A 27432-nucleotide genomic window follows, 5' to 3' on the forward strand; every position below is an offset into this window, starting at 1 on the left:
ATCCCTTTATTCAAATGTCACTGAAAAAATAAAGAATGAAGTGACAATGATGGGCATATGCCACTTGCAGTGTACAAGTGTGCGGGTACTATTAGTGTAGTAATACATAATACATGGGCAGCTAGACGTAGGCATCTTTACCCCCAATAGGACTATCCTAGGCTTGCAAGGATTAGGCCGGTCCTTTACCCTTGTTGCCTCCTAGCCTAATATCCTTCTTACAAAGAGACCTCTTGCACCTGGGGCTAGTCCTAATACCCATTATCAACAAATCCAACAACTTGGTAAAGAGCTTTGCCACTAGTCTTGGGAGAGACCTAGGGCATATCCAAGAATTCGCCCAAGTGGATATAATATCACTTTCAAAATCCACAAACAAGGTAAGTAGCCTATTCTCAATTAGAAAACCATCGCTTTTTTTAGCAACAAGCATATCATAAACATTTCATCACAAATCAAAACATGTTTCCACATTACATAATAGTCCCCCTAGTGTTTGGGGTTTGATACTTCTTGATCCTCTTCGTATTTCCTGAAGGTCATAAGCTTTTCTCCTATATATCACTCATTGGCATGCAACACTTTAACATATAGGAGCACAACATCTATCTTTACTTCTAGTACTTCCATTCTTTAAGGCATAATCATGATTAGCTTCTAATGTAAATTTTATTTTCATATTATAAGATGTTATAAGTTGTAAAATTCTCCTAAATATGTAATAATTTAAGAATAGTCAAGGATAGTAGCTACTCTTTACCCTTCATTGTTGCAAGTACTAATAGTAGCCAACTAGGTATAAACTAATCAATCATTTTTTTAAATTTAAATATATTCAATGGCACATGAGTAGAAGTCGATGCAGATGGGACTTTGTTCGCATATGCAACCACTTGTCTCGCTCCAGTTCTATGGTGTTTGAGGATCATTGTTGTCAGTGCTTCCTCGATTCCTCCTTTTGGACTTGAACTTAAAACTCCAAGGTTTGTAGAAGCAGGGGAAAACATGCAAGGGAAGTGGGAGTGGGATTTAAGAGATCAAACATTTTTGTTTATAGGAGTGGGTTAAGTATTGAGATTATGTCAGAATCTTTTAAAGCATATGAGACATAATTCTACGAATAGGAGATATGACAAGAGCAAGGTGATGATTACAAGTTGCACTAGGGTAGGTAATCTTGGTGAAGTACTTTAGCTATGGTAGGGTGTCTCCATGTGATGAATTGGAAGCCGACTTATATTCCTTGTGATCCTTGCACAAGTCTCTAACTACCCCCTCTCTTTCTCCCTCTAGGTTCCTTTTCTACTCTATCTCACCCTCTCTTCTTCTTAATTCTCTCTCTCTCTCTCTCTCTCTCTCTTTCTATATATATATATATATATATATATCCTTTGCTCCTCTCATCTCTCCCTTTCTCTATATTCTCTCACTATCTCTTCTCTCCCTATGTTCTCCTCCTCCTCTTCTTTAACTCTTTTTTCTCTCTACTCTTCTTCTTATTCTTATTCTTCTTCTTCCTCTCTCTCTCTCTCTCTCTCTCTCTCTCTCTCTCTCTCTCTCTCTCTCTCTCTCTCTCTCTCTCTCTCTCTCTCTCTCTCTCTCTCATCAATGGAATAATATTGAAAATAATACATGTAGTTAAGCCTTGTTGGCTAGGGCTTATATAGCCTCCAACATACGATTATGCAACGATCTTTTTTTAGCCGTCTAGTCTTTCTGCTGCCAACTGATCTGAGATTGGTGTTGATTTGCTTTGGGCTGATTTGGCAATGACTTTTCAAACTTGATAGAGGTGGTGTATCTTTTGATTTGTTAGTTTGACATGATGACATCGATGATGGTGAGAATGACCATGACGATGAGGCGTGAGTGTGTTGACATTGACAACGCAGGCAATGGCTATTTTTCTTATTTTAAAAAATAATATTTCAAAACATTACAATTGTACTGTAGTGCCTTGTTCATGATACAAATGTTGACTCTTTCAATATTTTGTCCTTTTTAACTTTGTGCTTTGTCTAGCTTTAGTATAAACTTTAAAATACCATCACATTCTTGTATAATAAATTTATACTAGCATTCCACACACACTTCGCGTATGTGGAATGCTAGGCCGCTTCACAGCAACTTTGCTGTCATAAAGTGGCAAGCAAAGTTGTTGTGCAATTGCACAATAACTTCACTTGACAATCCATTTATCCTCTTTCTCTCTTCTCTTTTCCCTCTCTATTTATAATTTTTTTCTTCTCCCTCTCTCTCTCTCCCCCAATTCCCTATGTCTAATTTGTTGTCTCTCTCTCCCTTTTATTTTAGTTTATTTTTATTTCTCTCTCCTTCCTCTCTCCCTGCTCTCTCTCTCTCTCACATCAAATGTAAAATTCTCTCCTCTCTCTCTCTCTCTCTCCTTTTCTTCTCCCCTTTCTTTTCCTTCTCTCTCCCTCTCCTCTTTTTTCCTTTTTCCTTTTTTTCTTCTTCCTCCTCCTCCTCCTCCTCTCTCTCTCTCTCTCTCTCTCTCTCTCTCTCTCCTCTTTTTTCATTTTTTATTTTCTCTCTTTAAATTTTTATTTTTTCTCTCTCTATAATTCTCTCTCTTTGTTCCTCCCTCCTCTCTCTCTCTCTCTCTCTCTCTCTCCTCTTTTTTCATTTTTTATTTTCTCTTTAAATTTTTTTCTTCTCTCTCTCTCTCTCAGAGTATGTAAAAAACTATGTCAAAAATTTATTACTTTAAACTTTTGAATTAAAAAATACAATTTTTAAAACCTATTCAAATATTTATTTTAAAGAGAAAAAAAGAGAGAGATTTGAATTAAAAAGTTTAATCTATGAGTGAGAGAGAGAGGGCAACTTTTGATTTAAGAAGGGGAAGAAAGAGGCATTGTGCAAATTTTGATTTAATTAAAATATGAGAGAGAGAGAGAGAGAGAGAGAGAGAGAGAGAGAGAGAGAGAGAGAGAGAGAGAGAGAGAGAGAGAGAGAGAGAGAGAGAGAGAGAGAGAGAGAGAGAGAGAGAGAGAGAGAGAGGGGGTTAATTAAAAAGGAGAGGGGGAAGAGAGAGGAAGTGATTAAACATGAGAGAGGGGGGTTTAAATTAAAAAAGGGAGGTTTGGAAGGGGGTAGGTTTGGGATGCCCTCTTTTGGAGGTTTGAGGCTTTCTGAACCTACAATGAAAATAATATAGTAGTAAGATATATGGATCATTATAATTTAAACTCTTTTAAGATCAACCGAAATATTATTAGATGTGTTGTATCTAAATATACATTTTGTTTTCTATTTTTCATAAAGCATAGACCCTTCAATATGAATATACTTCCCCACCACTGACATTTGAAATCCTATTGTTTATGGCTATCTTAGAGATTGAAGATGCAAGAGGTTGAGGCAAACGGAATGCACTTATCGTATGACATCTAAGGTTTTTAAACCACAATCTAGAGAGAGCATGATAACCTCTATGACTAATGCCTATAGTTTCACATGTCTTAGCTACTTCAATTAGTTTTACATTCCATTTCAAGTCTTTTACTAACTCTTTTAGAGTTTGACCTCTTAGATCCACTTTTTTTTGTGATTGAAGAATCCTTAAAATATTTTTTTAATTCATATTTTCTTTTAGAAGCTTGATTCTCTCCTTGTTCTCTCTTATATCAATGCCTGATACACTAGAGACAAATCTCTTTGCAAGATTTAGTCTCAAATTGTTTTACACAAGTCGGTTATATTTTCTAGCAATCTTTTTCTCTCTCTAAATCCTATCAAAATTTCCTTTAAGTGCAATAATTTTTCTTGCAATAATTGTTATTATTTTCTAGAATATCAACCTTTTTCATTAGCTTAGAAATAGTTGTTTGTGTATTTTTTAATGCTTCTCTCATCTCAAGCATCTATCTCATGTATAGAAAAGATGTATAATGTAACCACATGTAATATCCAAGCATTCCATCACAACCACCTCTAACATATCTTACAAAGTCATGAACACTGAAGAAAGGAGGAGGTTTACCTATTGAAGGATCTTCTGGATAAATATTTCCATTTACCCACACATCTATATGCTTCTTTGCTTCCAGTCGTAACCTATTAGCCTCATCCTTGTATGCTCTATGATGTATACTTCTTCAAAATGAATAAATTTGATCTATTTAAATAGCAAGTTTATATTTGAATGCACTTACATTTTTATTACTTGAAGAGGTTTTTAGACATCTTAGCATAATAGAATCAACCAGGCGATAATATCGCATAGAAAAAAAGTAAGTGTAAAATAGAGAATGGTGCAAGAAATGAACATGAAAGAATGAACTAACATGTTTTGGTGTGAAAATCTAAGATATGCAAAAGTTTGCAAGTCCCAAGAAAAAAATAATTTAAAAGGTGATCCCTAACATAGATCAAAGATGGAGGAATTTAATAACCAACCTCTTCAATGAACCATGTGTTACCCTATTAATCACATCTGAAAAACCAAATTTGGAGGTCTCATTACTCTAAAGCCTCTTCTAGTTAGAAACCTAATCATTTTTTTGCAAGTGCCATTTCTGAAATGTTTTTGGTCTTAATGGAAAAGAGAGTGGCAAGTTAATCCACAAAGAGGTTAAGGCAAAGCATTTGGTGTTGATTCTCTAACCAAGATCCCATTCTTTGTTAGTTTCTCACTCACTCTTTCTTACTCTCCATTTCTCACACTTTTTCTCTCTCTCTCTCTCTCTATATATATATATATCTACGAGCGCTTTAATGAAAGGCAATGTGAAAAAATCCCATCCACAATCCTTATACTCAAGGCTATATGTAGCCTTTAGCACCCCTACCTCCCCTCAATTACACAATGCGCTTTATGGAACACTTTCATGCTTTTCATTGATCTATTGATCCAATCATGTTGTGTACATCTAAGTGTGAGCTTTGAGGATGATACTGTCATGCCTTGGGCAATGAGCATGACATAAGGATCGTGATGAGGTAGACTATCGTGCGATGATGCAATCATGATGGCACAATCAATTATGCAAGAAAAATCAAGCTCAACATCTCCAACTAAATACTTTTATTAATATTTTAATGGGATTATTTTAAGGCTTTTAGTAACTAAGGTCATTACATCCTCTCCACCTTGGAGAAATCAGGATATTGTCATCTTGAGAGAACCTAAACATATTGTTTACCTAGGGCTTTCTCTTCAATCGTCCTCTTTAGAATAATCCTTCAATTGGATGTGTTACTGCCTTAAAATTTTGCTTCTAAGAAGTCCCTCTTTAACATCAAGCATTCTCTCAAGTTGGAGCTCAAGCACTCCTTGGCTTGGCATTACAATTTATTGTTAATTTAATACATAATTTTGATTGGGTATATAAGCCTTTAGTAGAATAATATGGCAAACATTGATCTTTAAGTCCTTGGAAATTTGTAGCTTGTATACATTGTTCCCTAGGCACTTGAGGATCTTGTAAGGTCCATAATATCTCAAGCTTACTCTTAAATTCACCCAATGATAGTGAGATATTCTTTGTATTGACATGGAGAAACACCAGGTCTCCTTCTTTGAAGCTTTGCTCTTGTCTTCCAAGATCAGCATATGATTTTTTATGATCCTTGGCAGCTTAGATATCTTATCTTATGGCCTAACTTGCTCATGCATCTCTCCTAGCATTCTCTTAGATGCTTCTACCTTTAGTGTTGGATCAAATAAGCTGAGTGGGGTGAGACTACATTGTCCATACAAATCCTCAAATGGAGTCATCTTGATACTTTAAATGTATGATGCATTATGAGCTAACCACTAAGGGTATATATTACAGCAACTACTTAGGTTCTTTGTGATAGTATGCCCTTAGGATATCCTCTATGACTCAATTCACTTGCACTATTTTGGCCATCAGTTTGTAGGTGATATGTGGTACTAAAGCATAGTTGTGTGCCAATAGGTTTAAATAAGCTCTTGCAAAATTGAGATGTAAAGAGGGAATCTTGATCATTGACTATTCTTTTTGGTAGCCCATGAAGTCTAAATATTTCCTTGATAAAGAACCTTGTAATGAGACTAAAGCCTATAGGTTATATTGATAGGTATGAGATAAGCAACCTTTCTTTTAGCATGTCTATAATCCCCATGATAGAGTTTATCCTCCTTGGATTGAAGGTAACCCTAGCAAAAATCCATGCTAATGAATTCCCACTTCATCTTAAAAATATGAAGAGGTTGAAGCTTACCTGGCATTTTAACATGCTTTGCTTTCACCCTTTGGTAGCTTATGCATTCATTGATATACTTAAGTATATCACCTCTAAGATTTTCCTAGTGATAGATCTTTCTAATCGGATTTAGTATATTAGCATAGCCTGAAAATGGAGAATCATGCGCATCCTATAGTATCTTCTTCTTTAGGTCATGGCATGGAGAAATGTGTAATCTTTTCTTGAAGTACACAAGTTTTTCCTCAATGGAGAAAACTTGCATTAAAAGTTTATCCTTATGGAAGTGTGGAAAGTATCCCAAGACTTAGAGAGAGTAACAAGCAAGAACATAGCCTTGCAATTCTTCTCAAAAGTAACCCCCTACAAAGTAAGCTAGTTGTAAATAGAATGAAACTCATTCAAATGAAAAGATATAGGAGCACCTTACTTCACATGAAGATTCATTTGTTTCTTAAGCCAATATAATTATGAGGCAGGGCTTTGCTTATCATAAATATTACACATATTCTGCTATAACTCCCAAACACCACCCTTGGTCTCAATGACATTAAAGTAAACCTATTTTCACAAAGTCAAGGTAAATGTTACATATTTTCTTCTATAACTCCCAAACACCACCCTCGGTCTCAATGACAGTAAAGTAAACCTAGTTTGTCAAAGGCAATATAATAGTGGACGTGAATAATTCATCAAGATCAACCCGAGCCTCTAAATCATATTCCTTTGGGATCCGTTTCTTTGTCTCCAATGGTCTAATTTTCTTCTTTTGAACCAAAACTTGCCATAATCAGATGTTCGAATAGTTAAAGTTATTGCCATCCAATTTGTGTATGTTGAAAATGGCACTATCCTTAGAAGAATTTCAAATAGATGCCATTATGACTGCAAAGCAAAGAGTGAATGGGCTACTATAATAATAGTAAATTAGCCCAAAATTGAATACAAGAGGGGGGATGTAATACAATTACAACTGTCTACAAAATAAATACACTAGAGTACTCAAATGACATGACTTCTCTCAACAATGTAACTCAAAAACTAAGTTTATGCATTGCTATCCATAAAATTATAGTTAAAGAGTATATATTTGTAGACAAAAGACCAAAATACAAAGCTCACATGGCTAGGGAAGTCCGAGTAGCAACAAGATTGCTGAAAATGCAACTAGCAATGTATAAAAATGATCATATACCTCTAGATTGCGAGTACTAGTAGAGAACTAAAGTATGTCATGTACATAGATGCATTCCAACTAATAGGTAACCGTGTAATTGATTTTGCATAAGAGATATCTCAACAAGCAACAATGAGATTCAACAAAATGCAACCAAACTCATTGCATATGGACATTGAAGCTCATATACATTTACACTAGCATGTATCCACCACTAACAACCCATCTGATAAGAGTAAGTATCGAGTATCAAATCAAATATAAATTAGCCCATAGCCATCAATGTTTGCAAAAATAGTATATTCATAAACAATGAGCATGTAAGAGTCTCCCACTAACTCAAGAGTTCAAGCTATGCAAATAAAATGTTAGAGCACTCCCCCACTGGAAGCAAATCAGAACAGCCAATGAGCAAACCAAGCTCAATACAAAAAGCTCAAAGCATTTGGGAACCCAAGATACATAAGTGTACGTCTAGGATAAGCATCTAAGTTTATGGCATAAAACCTTACACTTGTGGTCTCATTGCCTAGACCAAACTCTACATTTCTAGTTTGTAGTGATGAGACAACTTCCTTTCCATTTCATTAGGGAAGATTTGGACTCAAGTTTGGGCCTTCTAAGAAATTCCACCTTAGCATAGAAAGAGTAATTCAAAAATCAATAAAAATGACTAAAAATTAGAAAATTTCAAGATTTTTTTCTTTTTTTCAAAATACACAAATTAGCCCATAGCCTTTAAGTTGTCAAAATTAGCCTTAATTAAGAGTTTAGAGTGCAATTCTTGGAACTAAGTGTACCAGTGCTCAAAACTTGCTGGCTCATATCTAAATCGATTGGAATTAATGATATTCTCCTTTATCAAAAGATAAGCCAAAAGACTATGTGAAGCCCTAAGGTGTATCCATGTGGGAGCTTTCACTCAACTGCCAAGACCCACGGACGGCTTATTGTTTCAAGCGTTCCAAGCCGAGCACTAATGGCTACCTCTCACATGGCCGACGTGCCATCCATATCTACGGGTGTAGTGAGCTTACCTCCATGCCGATCGAGTTACTTCCTCTCTCGCACACTCCGGTAGCTCCACGATCCAAGTGCAAGCTTCAAGCAAGCTCCATCCTCAAGCTCCACGCTCCAAGCTCCATCGCCGTGAGCAAGAGAAGAGAAGATAAGAGAAGAGAAGAGAAGAAGAGAGGAGAAGATAGAGAGCTTCTCCTCCCCGGTCCCTCACCCTCACACACTCACTCCCTCACACTCTCACACTCCCTCTCTCAAGCACAAGCTCAAGCAAGCAAGAATAAGAAGAAGAAGGAGAAGATGGAGAGCTTCTCCTCCCCGGTCCCTCACACTCTCACACTCCCTCTCTCAAGCACAAGCTCAAGCAAGCAAGCAAGAAGAAGAAGAAGAAGAAGAAGAAGAGGAGAGCCACTTTTGGCCACACACAAGAATAAGCTTCTCATTCACTTTTCAACTTTATATACAAAACCCTAAATCCATTTTGGGCGGTCATCCCCTTATCCCCTTTTTTACATGGCCGGCCTAGGCCATTTTTCCCATTGTCCTTCTATCTTCCTAGCTTCCTTTCCACCGCGTGTCTACATTTACAAATTGCACGGGTGAGAGCTCGACGCTCCTTGAATTAAACCATGATGCGCTTGTGCTCTTTTACAAAAGTATTGACTTGTGCTTTTCCTTATGCATCTTGTTCCCTTATTTAGGACTTTTCTACTTATGCCTTGGCCTTTGTCTTCTGCTTTAGCTTTTCCAGATTTTCTGCCTTGTTCGTCTTCCGATTAACATTACCCCCCTCCTAGATGAGTGCCAGTCCCATGGCACTCACCATCGTAGGTAGCAGGCTTTGGCCTGCACTGAAGACGTGGGTGGAAGGGACATCGGTGGTTGCCGTGGAGGAGTGTTGGTGTATCGTGCACAAGACATAGTTTAATTAGTTTGGGAGACATGTCAAACTCTAAGCTAGCTAAGAGTATTGTCGTGCACTGGAGGACCCAAACTATGTATATATTGTGGTGCAGATATTATGTGAGTGATCATGCATACTTCGATATTACGTAGTTAGATGACCGAGGCTGGTTTCTCATAACAATGTGTGGATGAAGCAAAGTTGTCTATGTTGAGAATAAGTACACGTGAAGGTGTATAAGACGTCCTTTGCATTGTGACTGCACAACATAGCGTAATTGAACATAGGGACACCGCACTTTCGGAGCTGGGAGCTATTGCACTTGCTTGATGAGGACGGTGTTCTTTTCATGGCCATGCGTGCGGTGCTTACCACAATTGATTGCAATGGTATTAAGGCAGAGTGCAAGAGAGAATCCTATGAATGGGTCAGGGTGACAGGTCTATCCATAGGCGAGACAAGCTCCCTAGGTATGTCCTGCCCTTGATGTGCCCTGAACAATTGTGGGTGATGTTAAGGGGCTAGGGGACTAGGGACGGAGCCAGCCGACTAAGGTCACTAAACACACCTAATTTGAGGACCCCTAGGTGCTGTGCTATGATCGTGGGTGCTTCTTATCTTTTCGTTCTTTGCTTTTCTTTTTTCCTTTTCTATTTTCTTTTTTGTTTCTTTTCCTTATGCTTTTTTCTTTCTTTCTTTCTTTCTCTTCTTTTTTTTTTTCGCCTTGCCTGAGTACAACCATTGCAATATGTTGAGGCTATCAGCCTTTCAATGGGTTGGGAAATGTCAAGCTTCAAAGGCTCAGGAAATGGATATTGTAGTAATGATTTTGCCCTAGCCTGAGTGTTAGAGAAGCAGTTGTTGAGATGGGGAGATACACTTGAGATATTGCAAACCTCTTTGTGACACGCGATGTTGGTACAATTGAGGTAACAACTGTCATGAGCCAACTGTAGAGCTTGACCCAGAAAGAGAGCATAGCCCATGACTATGCTTTGGGCCATGCAATGTGGGCACTAGCAAGGGTGATTTTCACTTTCAGCAGCGTGGCTTTGTCACGGTTGTTTGTGAGGTTGGTGGTCTTGCGGTGACTTGGGCATTGAATATGTTTGCACGAAGACATGCGTCATCCTGCATCCACTTGTCACTTCATGAGAGTATATGCAAGTCGCATGTGTCAAGTACAACGAACAGATGCAATCATGTCAAGATATTACTTTATCAAAATCCTATGATGCTGATTGCGATGCCTATTCCGGTGCTTGTTAAAGACGTGGCATATATTAGCAATAGGTAAGGAAAGTGTGTACAGGTGGGGAGCTTGCCCCTTTAACCATTAAAAGACAAAAAGTTATGGCAGGATGGCCTTTGTTAAGTTGCTTGTATGTCATAGGGGCTACTCTATTTGCACGAGGCGGGGTGAGTCCGGGTGGTTGGGCTACTGAGGCTCTACTGGTGAGGGGCTCCTATGAGGTTGGGCAGGGAAGATGTCGGTTGGGACCTGAATGGTGTAGTCCCTAGCCACAACTGTTTCCAGAATGCTTTTGAACAATGCATGAAATTCTTTCTTGTTTCGAGCTGCCCTCTCCTCTTTCGAGCACCTAGTGCCCGAGCGTCTGGTGGGGGCACACACGATCAGGTTGCCACGTCTTGTGTGCTCCCTTGAGCTTTTATTCCACTGGCATGAGGATTTTTCAGCCTACGTCCGAGGCAGTGTCGCTTGGGGCCTCGTTTCTTTGCATACCTTTTGAGGCTAGATACGTAGCGTTCTGGCAGAGGAGCTTGTACTGCATGCTCCCTTCGACGAGACGGATAACGTCTTTGCAAGCCAGTTGCATTGGGTGCTCCATGTTTGCTACCGTAGGGGGACCTGCACAATGCGAACCAAGGATTAGGCCTTGAGATAGGATAAAACTACTCGCATGGAAGGGATTATACAATGGGTTATCAAGCGCATATGACGAGAAGGGGAGAGGTGAGGCATGCAATGTTTGTTGCAGAGGGATGGCCCCCATGATGATGTTCATTTGGCCTCCAGCCATTAGCAGATCTTGGCTCATGCTAAGTTGCGTGGACTGGTTGTCATGGAGTGGGGCAGGCTCATCCTCGGGAGGATAGACCGGAAAGGAGGAAAGGTGTATAGCAAGGGACGGTACCCTGCCTACACCCTTAGAGATGTTGGTCAGATCTTCCTATGGTGGTGATGAGGGTTGCTTGCCCTCCACCTGGAGGCTGTAATGGTCACACAACTTCTAAATGTGTGGTGAGAGGAGGACCTGAGGAGCTTAGCCTGTTGAACCCAACTCTTCTCCTTGGTCTTGACTATCATTGCTTGTGTGTGTTGATATTGTCTATACAGGGTCACAAATTTCATTGTTTTTTTAATATTTAAATTAATGTACATATTTATGAATCCATGTCACTTCTTGAGGATAAAAGCCAATTGTAGAACTGTGAATTGTACTGGATGTGGCACACGCATCTAGTACTCATGGCATCTTACTCAATACCGATAGATATTTTGCAACATCGAGTAGCATGGAACCTTGTCCGAGTCTACTGGCAACATGTAACTCCTCCTCAGTGAGAACCTTATCAAATAGAGGGTTCTCTTGGCTAGTTTCAGCTAAGTTCGTACCCCGAATGGCAATTAGCACTCGAAAGGAAGTTGGTGCCACATAGGTTGGGTCCCTTTGAGACCGCCATTTGGCCAATCGCTCCTCTGAGACTGTCATGATCTGGGCTCCTAGTTCGGCCATTGCAACATGGTTTTCACATCAACGTTGTTCAAATTGACTTTGACCCTTTGATAGTTGCTTTAGTTGCTCTATCTCTAAGAGATTTGGTTGGCAGAGCATGTCATTGAATGTTACAGTTAAGCGTAGTTCGTCGGCTTCCTCGTCAGAGATGAGTTGCATGCATTCATACATGAGCCTGTTATAGTGCTCATCAAGATGTTCTTACTCTTCCCAAGATAAGGAAAATGGCAAGTATTCTTCAAGCTGCTCTTTAGGGAATGCGTCCATGTCTGCCAGGACATAGACACGTGCGAACACTTTGAGCTTAGCATCCAACTCAGTGAAGCATTCTGCGACACTTTTATGTTCAACGAGGGCTTGCTCGGTTGCTATCTCATGCAAGGTTCTAGGAGTTTGCCTAGGCTTTGGCATAGCTAGGGGCTCAGGCCTAGACGAGCAAGATTGGTCAACGGTTGGATTTCTTATGCTCTTGGGGTTTCCATGCTTCTCCTGAGGCTTTGTTATTGCATCATGATTCTCCTTGGATGTGACTGGTATAAATTTGTCACCCTGTTGTGACGGCGGTGTATCCACTCTTGATTGGTCAATGCGAGTTCTATTGTCAGTGGATTGAGTGTTGGAAGCAACCATTGATGGTAATGGCTGCTTTGATTTTTCAAAGCGCACGGATGTGTTTGAGATTTCACCGCTATTAGGAGAGACATCAATGGGTTCATTGGTGGATGGTCTCGATGCTTTATTCCTCAGCTCTCCAACGCTCTTGGTCTCGATGTTCTTGGGGTCCACAACCACCTATATCTGCTGTTGTTTTCGTTGTTTTCTCCTCTTTTTCTTAGTCAGTGAAGGTGCATCTCTCAACGACTCAGGACCCTGGACTAGGTCAACCGTTGATGTACTTGGTTGGGCCTCAGCATTTTCTTTCTCTAGTGTGTCTGCGTGGGACATAGCCATGGCCTGCTGAATAGCCTTGCTAGGTTGTGAGGGGTACAACTGCCTCCCTTTTTGGAGAGTCTAGCTCTTCATCCAATTCCCTTGTGTTTAACTCCTCCAGCCTAGGCTTTAGGCACTTTGGAAGTGCTGGAGTTGTCAAGGAAGTTGGTTGCGACACCTCCTCCACAGGTAAACTACTAAGGACACGTTCCGCAAGGGGCATTGTCACGGCCAAGGGCTGTGATTGCTGTGATCCTTGATTGGAAGTAGTAGCAACTATTCCAATGGACTGGCTACTGCTAGTAGATTGCAGTGTCAAGTCCCTAGGGTGATCGAAAGTGGTCGTGTCTTTTGTTGCCCTTTGAGCATTCACTTGTGTAGATCGAGCATGTGTTGATCTAGTCACATTAGGTTACACAAGCATATCCTTGGGCTGAGAGCTACGGATGGTGTCATGTCCTATCTCTTGGACATTTGGAAGCTTAGATGGAGATAGAGATTGGGATTGAGCAGCCGCTCTTGACGACTGCTCTTGTGCTTCCTGTGTCTGTTTGGGAAAAGAGGGTGTAGGAGATCTAGGATTCTTAGGTGGACGTGGCACTAGCTGAATGATTTGCTCGAGGCTATTAGATGATTGTGCCATTTTCTTTGTTGAGCAATCAGCCTTCTCACGAGCAGCGTTGTGCCTCTGGTGCTCATTATCCTCTTGGGAAGTCAAAAGCTCCTTGAGTACTAGTGGTCTTTGTGCATGCTCAATGGTTACATATGGCATCTGCTTATTAAGCATGCTAGGCTAAGGCTCTTTCTTTTGAAAACTCATGTTTGGTTTCTTGCCTCGAGACTTGGAGTTTCTCTTAGATTTCCTCTTGTGCTTCATTGCTTTTGATGCAATCTGGCCTTCAGCTGATAGAGGTGGCTTAGCAGGGGGTTTTGGTACCCAAATCCATCGGTTACCTGCATAATACCTTTGAGCACATAGCAACGCTTTGGATATCCATCTCGGCATTGTATTGGCTCTCCATCGATGCCTTCGTCTATAAGGCTTAGGCTTCTTTTGGGGTCTTCTACGATATTTGTAAGTCCAAAGCCCATCCTTGGCATTGTCTCTTGACCTTCTTGTTTCAAGCATGGCCTCACTCACACTGGTTCTCGTTGTTCGACCTATGCTTGTATCAACTCTTCCAACAAGTCCTTGCTCTCGTTAGTAGATTTGACGATTAGGTCATCACCTTCCTTGTCTTTCCCTCGAGGTTCGATGAGGTCACCCTTACTAAAGGTCGTGACTATCCTTACACCTGGTAGTGTCAAGTGTATCCTCTGTGCTACATAGTCGGCCTCACACTTGATTGTCTTTTTGAAGGGTCTTCCTAGGAGGGTTTCCTTCCCATAATTAGCACTATTTGGAGGAACATGAAATAGGATAGGCAAGCTTTCAGTTTCAATTGTCGCAAGGATTTTGCATTTCCCTATGAGTGCTTGTGGGTGTCCCCCGTAAGGGCTAAGAGTTGCATTAGTCGGTGTGAGCTTTGGTTGGCCTAGTAGGGTCCATGATTCATAGGTCAAGATATTAAAATTTGCTCCTTCATCAATCAGAGCATCGATAGTATGCTCTCTTTTCGCGGTGAGCTTGACCCTAAGATAAGCAGGTGGTACTTTGTCTTCATCTTCCGGGTCTTGGCTTGTAAATTTAAGCCTCCTGACAAATGCCCTTGAGTCCCCAACTGCACGACCAGATGTGGATTCTCCACTGATGTCTTGGATCGTCAGTGCAGTGCTATTCAAGGAGCATCTATCGTCAGGACTGTCATATCTAGTCATTCTCGCTGTTGTAGCTCGATGTTGTTGCTTTCTGCTTTGACTAGATGCAGTCCGAATGCAACACGTATGTGTTTTTATAGTGTGGCCTTTTTGCCCTTGTTGGCTAGATTGGCCCATTGATGTTCTAGGGTCTCTATTTCTCTCTATTCGGGTATAGGCTTTTGGTTGCTCTTTTGCAAGTGAGAATCCATGCTCGTGTAAAGCCATTACTACACTAGGGTCTATTTTGGAGGACTTATCACGACACGTGTTTTCTCTCCAACCTAATTGGGGGAGGTGCAGAGGGGGAAGAGCCCCCTTTGCGGGGGTCCGGGGGGGTAGTCTCCCCCGGCCCGTAGGGCCGTTACGGTAAACGCCATGCGCACTTTGGAGGACCATTTATAGCCAAATTTTGAACTACTTGCTCTAAGTTTCAGCCCAGTGATGGATCTGTGATGTGCCTTTAGCTCTACGTAGCCTTTGGGGTCAATTTCGGGGTTTAGATGCGTCAAAATTTGCGTTCTAAATACTTGTCCGATTTTGACAGTTTTTTGTCGATTCTCAAATGTCCAATTTTTAGGAGCCCGATTATCAGAATCGGACGTCCGATTTCGGGTTGGTCCGATGGTCCAGTGGTCCAATTTTGGTCACCAGGTCCGATTTTGACAGGCGTTCGATTTTGAGCCGTCTGATTCCTTGTGTCTAATTTCCAGGGTCCGAGTGTCCGATTTTCAAAATCGGACGGGTTCGATCAAACAAGCAAAGGTGGTGTGATTCTGGGACTGGTCCGATTCTAGGACTGGTGCAATTCTAGGAATCAGATCGAAAAAGTGGTCCGATTTTCGAAGAGGTCTGATTTTCGGAGTCGGACGGTCCAACTCCAAAGATCGAGCAATCCTATTCTGGGACTTAGACGAATTGGTCCGATGGCGCTAACAACGGCCCACGAGTTGCGCGCGATGCCTCTAGGTCAACGTCTACTCCACCGAATCGTGTCGTACCTTCCAAATAGATGCAAAGCAACAGAGGGAACCGCCTAGCATACCTGGAACGATATGGTGCTCGAATCGATCAGTCCTTCAAGAGTCTCCCCGCTGTTCTCTCTCTCTCGCTCTCCCCCTGGCTCTCAAGCTCACTCTCTTCTCAGAAGGCGGGATGTCAAATGTGGTCTTTCCTGGTTCCCTGGGCCTCTTATTGCCCCATCCCAGCCTGCTGTGACCTCAGAAGTTAGTCCCTCATACTCTTCCAGCCAAAATTTTGAATCTGTGCCCCTATTTCCCTGTTTCAGCCTATTATACAGCAACAGAAAACCCTACTGTTTGCTCCAATGTTTTGCTCCTATCCTTCATAAATGCAAGAAAAATTTTATAAGAGAAATACCTACACTACTCCATCATGCTTTCCCAAGTTCAAAACAACAAAAACCTACTTGCTAAGGAGATCGAATACCTCTTCAAACTCCCTCGCTTCCTACCTATCTATCTCAAGCACACCGGTTCAGGGAAAACCCTACTTCAATGCTCGATTCGAAGTGCGCAAGCACTCAAGGCTTGAATCCGTTGGTCCCGGCAATGGAACCAAAATGTGGAAGCTTTCACTCAACCGCCAAGACCCAGGGACTGCTTATTGTTTCAAGTGTTCCAAGCCGAGCACTAATGGCTACCTCTCACATAGCGGACGCGCCATCCATATCTATGAGAGTAGTGAGCTTACCTCCATGCCGATCGAGTTACCTCCTCTCTCGCGCACTCTAGTAGCTCCATGATCCAAGTGCAAGCTTCAAGCAAGCTCCATCCTCAAGCTTCATGCTCCAAGCTCCATCGTCGCGAGCAAGACAAGAGAAGAGAAGAGAAGAGAAGAAGAGAGGAGAAGATAGAGAGCTTCTCCTCCCCGGTCCCTCACCCTCACACACTCACTCCCTCACACTCTCACACTCCCTCTCTCAAGCACAAGCTCAACAAGCAAGAAGAAGAAGAAGAAGAAGAAGAAGAGGAGAGCCACTTTTGGCCACACACAAGAATGAGCTTCTCATTCACTTGTCAACTTTATATACAAAACCCTAAATCCCTTTTGGGCGGTCATCCCCTTATCCCCTTTTTTACATGGCCGGCTGTGGCCTAGGCCCTTTTTCCCATTGTCCTTCTATCTTCCTAGCTTCCTTTCCACAGCCCGTCTACATTTACAAATTGCACGGGTGAGAGCCCGATGCTCCTTGAATTAAACCATGATGTACTTGCACTCTTTTACAAAATTATTGACTTGCGCTTTTCCTTGTGCGCCTTGTTCCCTTATTTAGGACTTTTCTCCTTGTGCCTTGGCCTTTGTCTTTTGCTTTAGCTTTTCTGGATTTTTTGCCTTGTTTGTCTTTCAATTAACAATCCACCAGATTACATTTGAAATATTACCAAGTATTGTCCCTCATTTTTTTGAAAGAAACTTCACAAACATCACAAAAAAGGATGGCTGAAGCTAAATCAACATCACAAGTGGAGATAGATGGGGTGGAATCAATAGGGATGACTGGGGCAAAATCAACACCATGAATGGAGATGGCCAGGGTGGAATCAACATCACAAAGGGAGACCGCCGTGTCCAAAACATCATCAAAGAGATACTGAGAGAGGTATATCACCTCTATGTCGAGCTTGATCATGAGTATGAGCCATTAAGTAACAAAAACAAACTTGGTCTCATGTCTTCTACATCCAATAAAACTTTGTAGGTTGCAAGGAAAGAGAAATATAGATCTATGGATTGATGGGAAAATGTATCCAAAAGATCCTTTGCATAACTTCATGCCTCTATTCAGGGATATTACATCCTTAATAAGCTTTGTTAGAAATGGTTATAATGGCCTCTTAGGATACACTCAACATTTGGATGCCTTTAGCAATGTACACAAGTTAGAAAGAGATTTGTTAGAGAAGAAGAATGCCTCTTTGAGGCAAACATTAGAGCAATGTAAGCCCAAATTTCTATAGAACAAGAAGACTATTTTAGAGATGGAGAAACAAAGAGATTAATTGAGGCTTAAAGGACAAATTTTGGGGGTTCACAAACGATGTAGGAAACTTTAAAATATTCAAGACATGTAGCTACGAAGTAATGGTATTAGGAAAGGAATACATGCAGTGAAGTAAGCTCACTCTTTGTTACTTTTTTTTCCATCTCATAAAGTATTTGTCAAATAAGTTATGATAACTAAAATGAGTTCAAGCATGGAGTCATCAATTGAACACTGTAAAATGCTTCTAAATAAGGAAGCTATCAAAACAATTTTAAAGGATCCAAAGTATCGAAATCTTGCAAAATAGGAGGTTGAGATTTTCCTTAGAGGGAGTCAACTTAGCTCAAGTGATATACAAGCTTTGTTGGATGAGTCAAGTATATCTAGCAAGGGATACATAGATATTTACAAATCTCTTTATAGGAAGATGAAGAAATCTAAGCTATAAGGATCAATATTGCCAAATCCAACATCACTCAAAAGAATGCAAAAAAAAGTGTGATCAAGTTCCACAACTCCTTAGAGATTCATTTCATATTGAAGATACGTATCATGTGATGGTTTACAACAAATACAGCAATATATTTTACAACTTGGAGGTCCTACAGTCATATCGTGTTCAATTATTTGAGGTGACTAGATGAATGTGATGGTCTCCTGAAATTTGTACTCAAGCTCGATGAGTGCCAAATTGTGAAGGATAAAAAGTTAGAACAAGTCACCATCACCTTGATGAATAGGGAAATCGATCCAACAATTTCAAAGCACAATCTAAAATGCTTTAGTGTTCAGTCTAAGAACAATATATTCTCTCTAGGGTCCTTTGAGGTGAGCAATATATGTTAAATTGGAAGTTTACTTATGCTAATACTGTTGTTGTGTCACATGCTTATAATATGTGTGTATTTCAAGTTATGTCCAAGAATTTTGAAACCTTACATTGGATTTTCCAAAAGACAAATATACCCCAAATCATTAGTGAGCAAAGGAATGGGAGAATCTTGAATATGGAAGGATTTGGAAGATTCAAAGTAGAGTGGCATCTAGCAGGTGATTTGAAGACCCTAAAGTGCATGTACAATGTCTCAAAAGGGGCCAATTTGAAGAGCCCATGCATATATTGCATGCATGCTGCCAAGGAGCTTGACAAAAGGAATTGGAAAAAGGCACCCAATAGGCACCTCAAAGATCCAAGTTTGAGAGCAGTTTTAGATATTCCCTTGTCTCAAGTCCATATCTGCACAATGCATGGTCTATGCAGGATCATTGTTTGAGAAATTACTTTTCTTGTATATATATTTTGCTTGGACAATACGACCTAGGTCTACATAGGTCAAGCCAATTGTAGCACTTGAGAAGGACATGCCAAAGAAACTCTCGATTGGGGGTGTGAAAGCCCGGAGATTTTTATCTCCACAACCCTTAGATAATCCTAGTCAAGTAAAACATTCCACTCAAAGAATTCAATTCAACATGTGGAAGTGCATCCACAATGTAATTGTGGGCTGGGCCATACTAACAATGGTGAAGCACGATCATGCAAGGCCAATGTTTGGAAGTCTTTAGATACAATATTTAAGTTTTGTGACATGCAAGCATGGAGCTTACATGACTACCATGCCTTTGAAATAGCATTGGATGAATTTCAAAAGTCGATGGTTAGTGCATAGACAAATCAACACATTACCCACTACATGGTACATTATCTTCATAATATCTGATAAAGTATAATTTCTTAATCGCACATGCATGAAGTAGCAATCTAACATCCTTTCTTAAGCTTTAATAACACATTGTATATAACCACACCCCTTGGTTTGCCAAGGAATATGGAAGTTTATCAATGTGGTTAACTCAAGTTATGGAGAAAACACATTATCAAGCACGTACAGGCTATTTCATCCATAAAGACATGGTGGAGGAGTAGAGAAAGCCAACAATTTAGAAGAATTACACCAATGGACATATAGAAAGCTTGTCCATAGAGCTAATAGAAAAGAAGCACTAACATCTAAAATCAACAAAACAATGCAACATTTGGAGAGACAAAAAAGAAAATAATTGTGGGAGATTTTTGATGCATCAAACATACTGTGGTGACAGACTAGACAAAGGCAAGAAAAAACTTGGAAACCCATAACCAACAGTTCCTCATAAATACTTGAGGCATTTGTAGAAATTTTGACACAGAGGAACACTTATCAATTATCTATTTTTGGAAGAAACATTTTACATAACAAATATACAAACTCACTTTCTTTGAAAAATCACTATTCTTGAGTATACAATAATGAAGCTCACTCCTCTACTTGTGGCCTCTTTGAAGATGGCCCAGCTTCTTTTTGTAATTGTTGCTCTAGTTTATTTAAAGATTATTGATCAATTTTTGGAATTGATCTACTTCTAAGCAAGCGCCTCTTTCCATATTTTGCAAGCATATTGGGATCCTTGATCATGCTCTCATCATCCTGAATGATGCATATGCTAAGTGGTATTTGGCACGTAGTTTTTAGAAACCATGGCCTTGACAAAAAATTCTCACAACTTCTTACTTCTCCAAAAAATTTATCTTGTCTGCATTCCACCTAATAGGATACCCTCCAATATATCTTGAAAAGGTCTTCAATACAAAAAGAGTGAACTTTGCATTGTCCCTTGAGAACTTGTGGTGGAATGCAACGAACTTTGGAAAGGTGAGGTCTTTGATGTAATGGCCCAAGGTAGAGTCCTTGCCTAAACCTCCCTTCCATTTGCCACCTACACGGCCAATAAAACCATTTTCGTACACAACAAGTTGAAAAATAGCATACATACCTAGTGAGTCTTAGAAAAAGTTTTATGGAAATCAATATGGTATCCAAATGAACATAGTTTGTGAAACAAACCTTCTAATTTTCATTTGCAAGAAGCAACTCCTCACTCCATATTTGAATGGATGATTTGCCGATTTGCAAGTACTTAGGAGTCAAATCCTTGTTTGATTTGCCCAAGTGAGGAACATTCTTTTCTTTTTTTTGTTGCCTTGAAATCTTCCTCTAAAGAAATGGATGACTCATATTCGAAGTGCATCCTTGTATATCATAGTCAAGGTCTCTACTATGGAGAAGTATTCTGTTTCCTTGACACTTGAATCCACCAACATATACTTATCCCAATTTGGTACAATAAGGTAAAACCTTTTTCTAGATTTTGTGCAAGAATGGCTAGGCAATAGTCCTCCTTGATGTTAAAAAGGGCTTGGATATTGGACATGAGAACATACTGCCTTTCGACAATAGGGAAGGAGGGGAGCAAAGCTATGGGAACTTCACCAACATCCTCCTCAACCTCTTGCTCAACAATAGAACCCACCACCTCTGTGTTCTTCCTTCTCAAAGCTTCAACATCGAGTTGAGCACTTTGCTCCCTCTCATTGGCCACCTACTGGTTGTGAAACCTCTTGCACTCCATTTGTCTCCACTTCATAAGGTTGTTGTGTATTTTCTAGGTCTTGGATAGGCTCTTTTTCTTCATCCCCTAGCAACACATGTAGAAATCATACGAACCCGTGAAAGTACTCAACAAGATAGCACTTCTGATTGTGTGCAGGGCACTATAGATTTGTCTTCTTCATGCCCTCAAGAACCCTTAGCACTATCCTATAGAACCTTTTCCTTTGGGGGTTATCAACAAAGGCATTATTCATATGAATATACTGCAGGTCCTCAATAGGAACCTCTCTAGTAGATGTCTGCTCCAAAAATGTGGCCTCATGTTCCTTGAGATAGACTTGCGAGGCCTTGATCCATTCCTGTGCTTGCAGAGGCGATGATAGAAAATGCCTAGGATACTTGTGGTAGCAAATGCTCTTGTCCCACTCAACTAAGGAAATCTACAAGCATATCCTCAAGACTACATCCACTTCTCATAAGCTCTAGTATCGGAGTGCTAGAAGTGCCTTCAATACCAGTAGGCTCTTATGCTGGAGTGTTAGGATTGGCTTCACTCCTCCACACGCTCAAGAGTCCCCTCCATATGTTGCACCTTTGTAGCATCCATATTTGTAAACACAACTATATGAGAAACATTAATACACAAAAGGGGACCCAAACAATGCAAGGGAGGGGGGTTTCAAAATCTCAAGACTTCTGCCCTCACATTGTGGGGGTCCCTAATAGTTTGGGGCGAGGTGGACCTGCACAACGCCAGGAGGGTGGGTTTCAAAATCTTAGTCCCCTCCCCCTCGCATTGTGTAAGTCCGAGTGGACCAGACTAACACAACATGAGGGGGGGAGGCAAGGGGTTTAATCTCGAACCCCCCTTACCTAGATTATGCAGGACCTCGATGGTTTGGGGCAGGGACGTGTGTGGGAGCTTTCACTCAACCGCCAAGACCCTCAGACCGCTTATTGTTTCAAGCGTTCCAAGCCGAGCACTAATGGCTACCTCTCACATAGCCGACGAGCCATCCATATCTACGGGTGTAGTGAGCTTACCTTGATGCCGTTCGAGTTACCTCCTCTCCCGCGCACTCCGGTAGCTCCACGATCCAAGTGCAAGCTTCAAGCAAGCTCCATCCTCAAGCTCCACGCTCCAAGCTCCATTGCCGCGAGCAAGACAAGAGAAGAGAAGAGAAGAGAAGAAGAGAGGAGATGATGGAGAGCTTCTCCTCCTCGGTCCCTCACCCTCACACACTCACTCCCTCTCTCAAGCACAAGCTCAAGCAAGCAAGAACAAGAAGAGGAAGAAGAAGAGGAGAGCTACTTTTGGCCACACACAAGAATGAGCTTCTCATTCACTTTTCAACTTTATATACAAAACCCTAAATCCCTTTTGGGCGGTCATCCCCTTTTTCCCTTTTTACATGGCCGGCCATAGCCTAGGCCCTTTTTCCCATTGTCCTTCTATCTTCCTAGATTCCTTTCCACCGCCCGTCTACATTTACAAATTGCACAGGTGAGAGCCCGGCGCTCTTTTACAAGATTTTCGGGTGCGCCTTTTTATTTTAAAATGCACATTTCCCCTTTTGTGTTTGCCTTGGACTTTTAAGGTTGCCCTTGCGCTTTTGGCCTTTTCTCCTATTCTTTCTTCAGTCGGGCTACCTTTTTTCCGCCTTTGCCTTGCGTCTTTTTTATTTCCTTTTGCTTTCTTCGTGTTGGGGTTAACAACGTGGAAAAACAACACAATGCAAGAGGAGGGTTTCAACATCTTGAGGTCCTTCCCTCGTGTTGTACTGGTCCTTGGTGGTTGTTTTGGGACAGGGGGACCACACAACGCGAGGGGGGAGGGGTTCAAAATCTCAAGGCCTTCCCCTCACGTTGTGCTGGTCCTTGGTGGTTATTTTTGGAGGGGAGACCACACAACATGAGGGGGGGACCCTCCAAATTTTGAAACTCCCTTCCTTGCATTGTGCAGTTCCAATGCCCGAGGGAGGGGGAGGGGGTGCAAGCTACTATACCAAAACAATAAAAGTCCAAAAGAGAGTGCAATGAGGGTTGCACCTTAGGAAAGAGAGTAAGAATAGACATTTGATCAAGCAACATGAGCCGAGAGGAGGGTGGGAGAGGGAGAGAAAGAGTAAAATGATAGAGAGGAAGTGAGTGAGCACAAAAATAGGGGGCAAATCTACTCCTAGCTTGGCTCTCTATAGCCTTGGATATTGCACATGTAGTGACTATGTATGTGTGCATTCACTACAACACGTGTGCAAGGAATCTCGATGATGACACGTGGCACCTCACTCATTTCTTCACATGCAAAGGGACCTTGACAGCGGACACATGGCATGCATCTTTAATTCTCACATGTGTCACCACACATTCTTGCTAACATGGCATCGAGTGTGATATCAACACATGTAAGCGTCATATACATCACAAAATTTGATAGTTGATTGACTTTTCACTTTGCAGGATGCAAACCTCTCAAACCTCCATAACTCTCAGTGCTCATCTATGGTGATGAGTCTCTCCCCCAGTGAAGCCCGCACAACGCAATATAGCCATAACAAGTTGAAAGAGCACCCTCCCCTCGCATTGTGCAATAGCCCAAGTCCTACAGAATGCAGCAGGCCAGGTCCTGGACAATGTGAGAGGGGGTGTGTAAAAATCTCAATCCGTCTCCCTCACGTTGTGTTGTCCCCCTTGGCAAGAGCCACACAATGCAAGGCGGGGGCCTCCCAATCTTGCGACTCCCCACCCTCGCATTATGTAGTCCTCCCCCACCCATTGAAAACCGCACAATGTTGGGGGGGGGGGGGGGGGGGGCTTCTAATTTTGGGTACCCCAGGACCGCACAAGGTGAGGGAGACCCTCCTAATTTTGGGACCCCCTCCCCTTGCGTTCTGCAATTCCCCCTACCCCACACAACGCGAGGGGGGTGAAACCCCTTCCTTGCATTTTTCGGGTTCAGTCTCTGTATCCCATTTCTCTAGTTTTTTTTCCTTTTCTCATTGGGAGTTCTAATACTATGTTTGTACTCTTTTGTAGACATGGCTAGAACAAAGCAAACTGCAAGGGTAGTATCGTCTAGAGATCCACACATTGCACAACATCCTCTAGATAGAATGTGCAAGATGATGCATCAGTCCTTGGCCCAAGCTCACAACAAGGATTTGGAAGAGGATGACCCCCTTGCAGACCAGAGCTTATCATCATAAGCAGTACTAGTAGGATGCCTCATTCCTTAAAGTGTTGAGGAGGATCATGAACTACCATGACTAGCGATTGCAAAGATGCCATTTAGCAGGATTGTTAAAGATATATGGGAAACAAACAACCTGGACTTTCTCTAGCATGCCTCAGCATTGGATTGCATGCATGAAGCTATCGAGGACTTTATGGCAGAATTTTTTTAGGACTCCTACATTTTGGCAGCTCATGCCCATAGGGTGATAGTGATGCCTAGGGACTTCACATCCCTCAGGCTACTCAAGTTCATGTTGGGGTAAAAGGCCCTTGGGTTTGCCCCCGTGTACAGTGACTGCCCATATTCTTTATTCATATATATATGAAAGTGCAATAAGACTGTCATAACATTGTTGACAGCACCTACATTGTGTGTGCTCTTCTCTCCCGCGTCTCCTGCATCCCTTTCAACTGGTATCAGAGCCATTCCTTCGCGAGCTCTTCTGGGCATCTACACAAGGTATGAGAGCTTGCTTCTTACTTAGTTCTCAGCCATTCTTTGACATGAACAACAAGGTTTCATGAAGAGGCAGCCATAGCTTCCATCATTGAAGCTTGTTCTCTTCACCTCTTGCTTGAACTTGTCCTAGGCTTGTGTAGGCCGCCTTCATTGGGCTCTTGCTTATCCCCTATCCACCCTGATTTGGCCCCTCAAGTACAGCAGCATGCTCACGTTTTATTTGCGCCTGCTTGCAAAAATGGCTCAAAAATCACTCTTTTTGTCATATCTCGGGCATTCGAAACCCGATTCAGGCAAGGTAAGAGTCTAAGTTGGGGTTTTGGCATGCTGGGACGCGATGGTGATGTCAGATTTGCCAAATTCTGATGACAGAATATTCTGCAACAGATTTCAGGTCTGAGACATCATGTATTTGTATGCCTATGGCTTATGTGATGCTTCTACTGATGTCTATTGATACCGGATCACTTATGGATGTTATGCCTCTTATGTGAGATGCATTTGAAGCTGATTTAGCTCAGCCATTGACTATTTTGAACAGTCCCAGATCTGTCCGAAAAAGGGCAGCCACCTATTACTTCAATTTTATGCTTACATGTCTTGGCATTTGATGCATGATTATGCCCGGTTGGTGCCTATATGTCACAGAATGTATGCCTATGAGTTGGCACTTGATTTGAGCTTGGTTTGAGCATTATTTTGCTCCATTTTGGACTGTTATTTACTGTTGGAAACTTCAGGGCTGAAGCTATTTATGCTACAGTTGGGTTATGCCTATTGGTCACAGGGTGCTCCTGGCTACTTGATATGATGTCATTATGTATTTAGACTATACCATATGTCTTGTTTATGCTCCAGAATGCTTTTGAGCTAAGATTAGAGATCGATTTGGGTTTGATTGTCACTTCTTTACAGCTGGCATTTCATCTGTGACATGGTTTATGCCTAGGCAACCCAGTACGGGTTATGATGACTTGGTGAATGCTTTATGGTTTGGCTATGGATGGCAATTGTTTGAGCTCATCTCGACATTCATTTGAGGATTCCCTTGAGCAATTAGACATTGACTTGGATTTTTTCGTTACGACTTGGCTTTTTCTGCTATGACCTTGGATGCTATATGGGATTTGATGCTCTGATTATGGATCTTGGCTATTACTTGGATGCACTTACAAGTATTGAGCAATGAACCGCTCCCTTGTTTTGGCAGTTGCCAATTGAGTTGTGATTGCTTGTTTGCATTTGATATGCGGGATACTTACCGATCAGTGGACTTGGATAGTGATTGGGATTTATTGTTATGGCCGTTTTGCTTCTCTGTTGTATGGCATCTATGCTATTTGGGATACTATTGCCCGTGTATGTCAGGGAGCAGTTGATCTTTATGGCCACCGGTGTATGCACATGGTCTGCTGCTATGTATTTTACAGAGCCTCTTACCTGGATGCTTTTACACAGATATTTTGGCTTTTATTGGAGCTTGATTCTTGCAAGTTTATTTGCCACCTGCCATTCTTGGACATGTATGTCAGTACATGGTAGGAGACACTGCAAAGTTATGTATACTCCAATGTTTCGAGGATGCTTATGCATTTATGGCTCTGAGGCATGCTTATGCTTTTATGGTTGCAAGCTATAGTGGTTGGATATGCCATGCTTTTTTTTGCTAGGCTTGTCCGTGTGGAAGCTTTTGCATCCGTGGTTGATGCCTTTGTGTTCTCTCCTTCTGGTTTGGATGAGTCCCCTTTGCAATATGCTATGACAACTTCCAGCTCTTCTAGTCATGCAGACAGTCCTCTTGATGAGCATGTTCTCTCTGATGAGGGTTCCCCTGATTCTTTGAGCTCCTTGGATGTATTGGACAGCCCTACTCATACTATTACAAAGTAGTTGTCCTCTTCTATAGGTTTTGCAGGTTCTGTTTGCTTTCATTGTGGAAAGACAGGGCATGTGAAGCGTAAATGCTTCAAGTGGATTAGAGAGCAGAAAAGATTGCGCTGCACTAGACATGAGAGCAGAGTCAATGATACAGTAGGTGAGACCACTCTTGATAGTGGTATGGTGCATGTAGTTACCCATGATGATACAGCTGAGCCTAGACTCCTGGCATCGTGTTACCCTGCAAATTACTTGCTCAGTGATACGACCTATACCTTTGATTGGCTTTTAACAGTATGGCATCTTGTCATGTTACTCCGCATAGAGCTTGGTTCTCTTCTTACAGGGAGGTTTGACAGATGTATTTCTTTTGGGCCTTGAGCAGGATTTTCATGTTATTGTTACAGGGGATATACACTTGGCTTTGCCAAATGGGTCTTCTCTTATGCTCCGTGATGTCTTGCATATACCTAAGCTCATTAAGAGCCTGATCGCTATCAGTTAGTTGCATGGTGTAAGATATTATGTCTCTCTTGGGGATACTTCATGGAAAATCCGTTGTGGTGGCTTGGTATTGGCCAGAGGTGCTAGATATGGCAGTGATTATGTAGTCCATGTCTCTCATGTGGGAGATTCTATGGTTGCA

General features: G+C 41.5%; 1 pseudogene; it reads left to right on the top strand.

Annotated features, from left to right (window-relative positions):
• Positions 1-18515: 18515 nt before the first annotated feature.
• LOC148019273 (uncharacterized) lies at positions 18516-19115 on the top strand (annotated as a pseudogene).
• Positions 19116-27432: the final 8317 nt, after the last annotated feature.

The sequence above is a fragment of the Lygodium microphyllum genome, chromosome 20 (genome assembly GCF_053477565.2).
Source record: "Lygodium microphyllum isolate KBCC chromosome 20, Lygodium_microphyllum_v1.1.10, whole genome shotgun sequence".
Taxonomy (NCBI): Eukaryota; Viridiplantae; Streptophyta; class Polypodiopsida; order Schizaeales; family Lygodiaceae; genus Lygodium; species Lygodium microphyllum.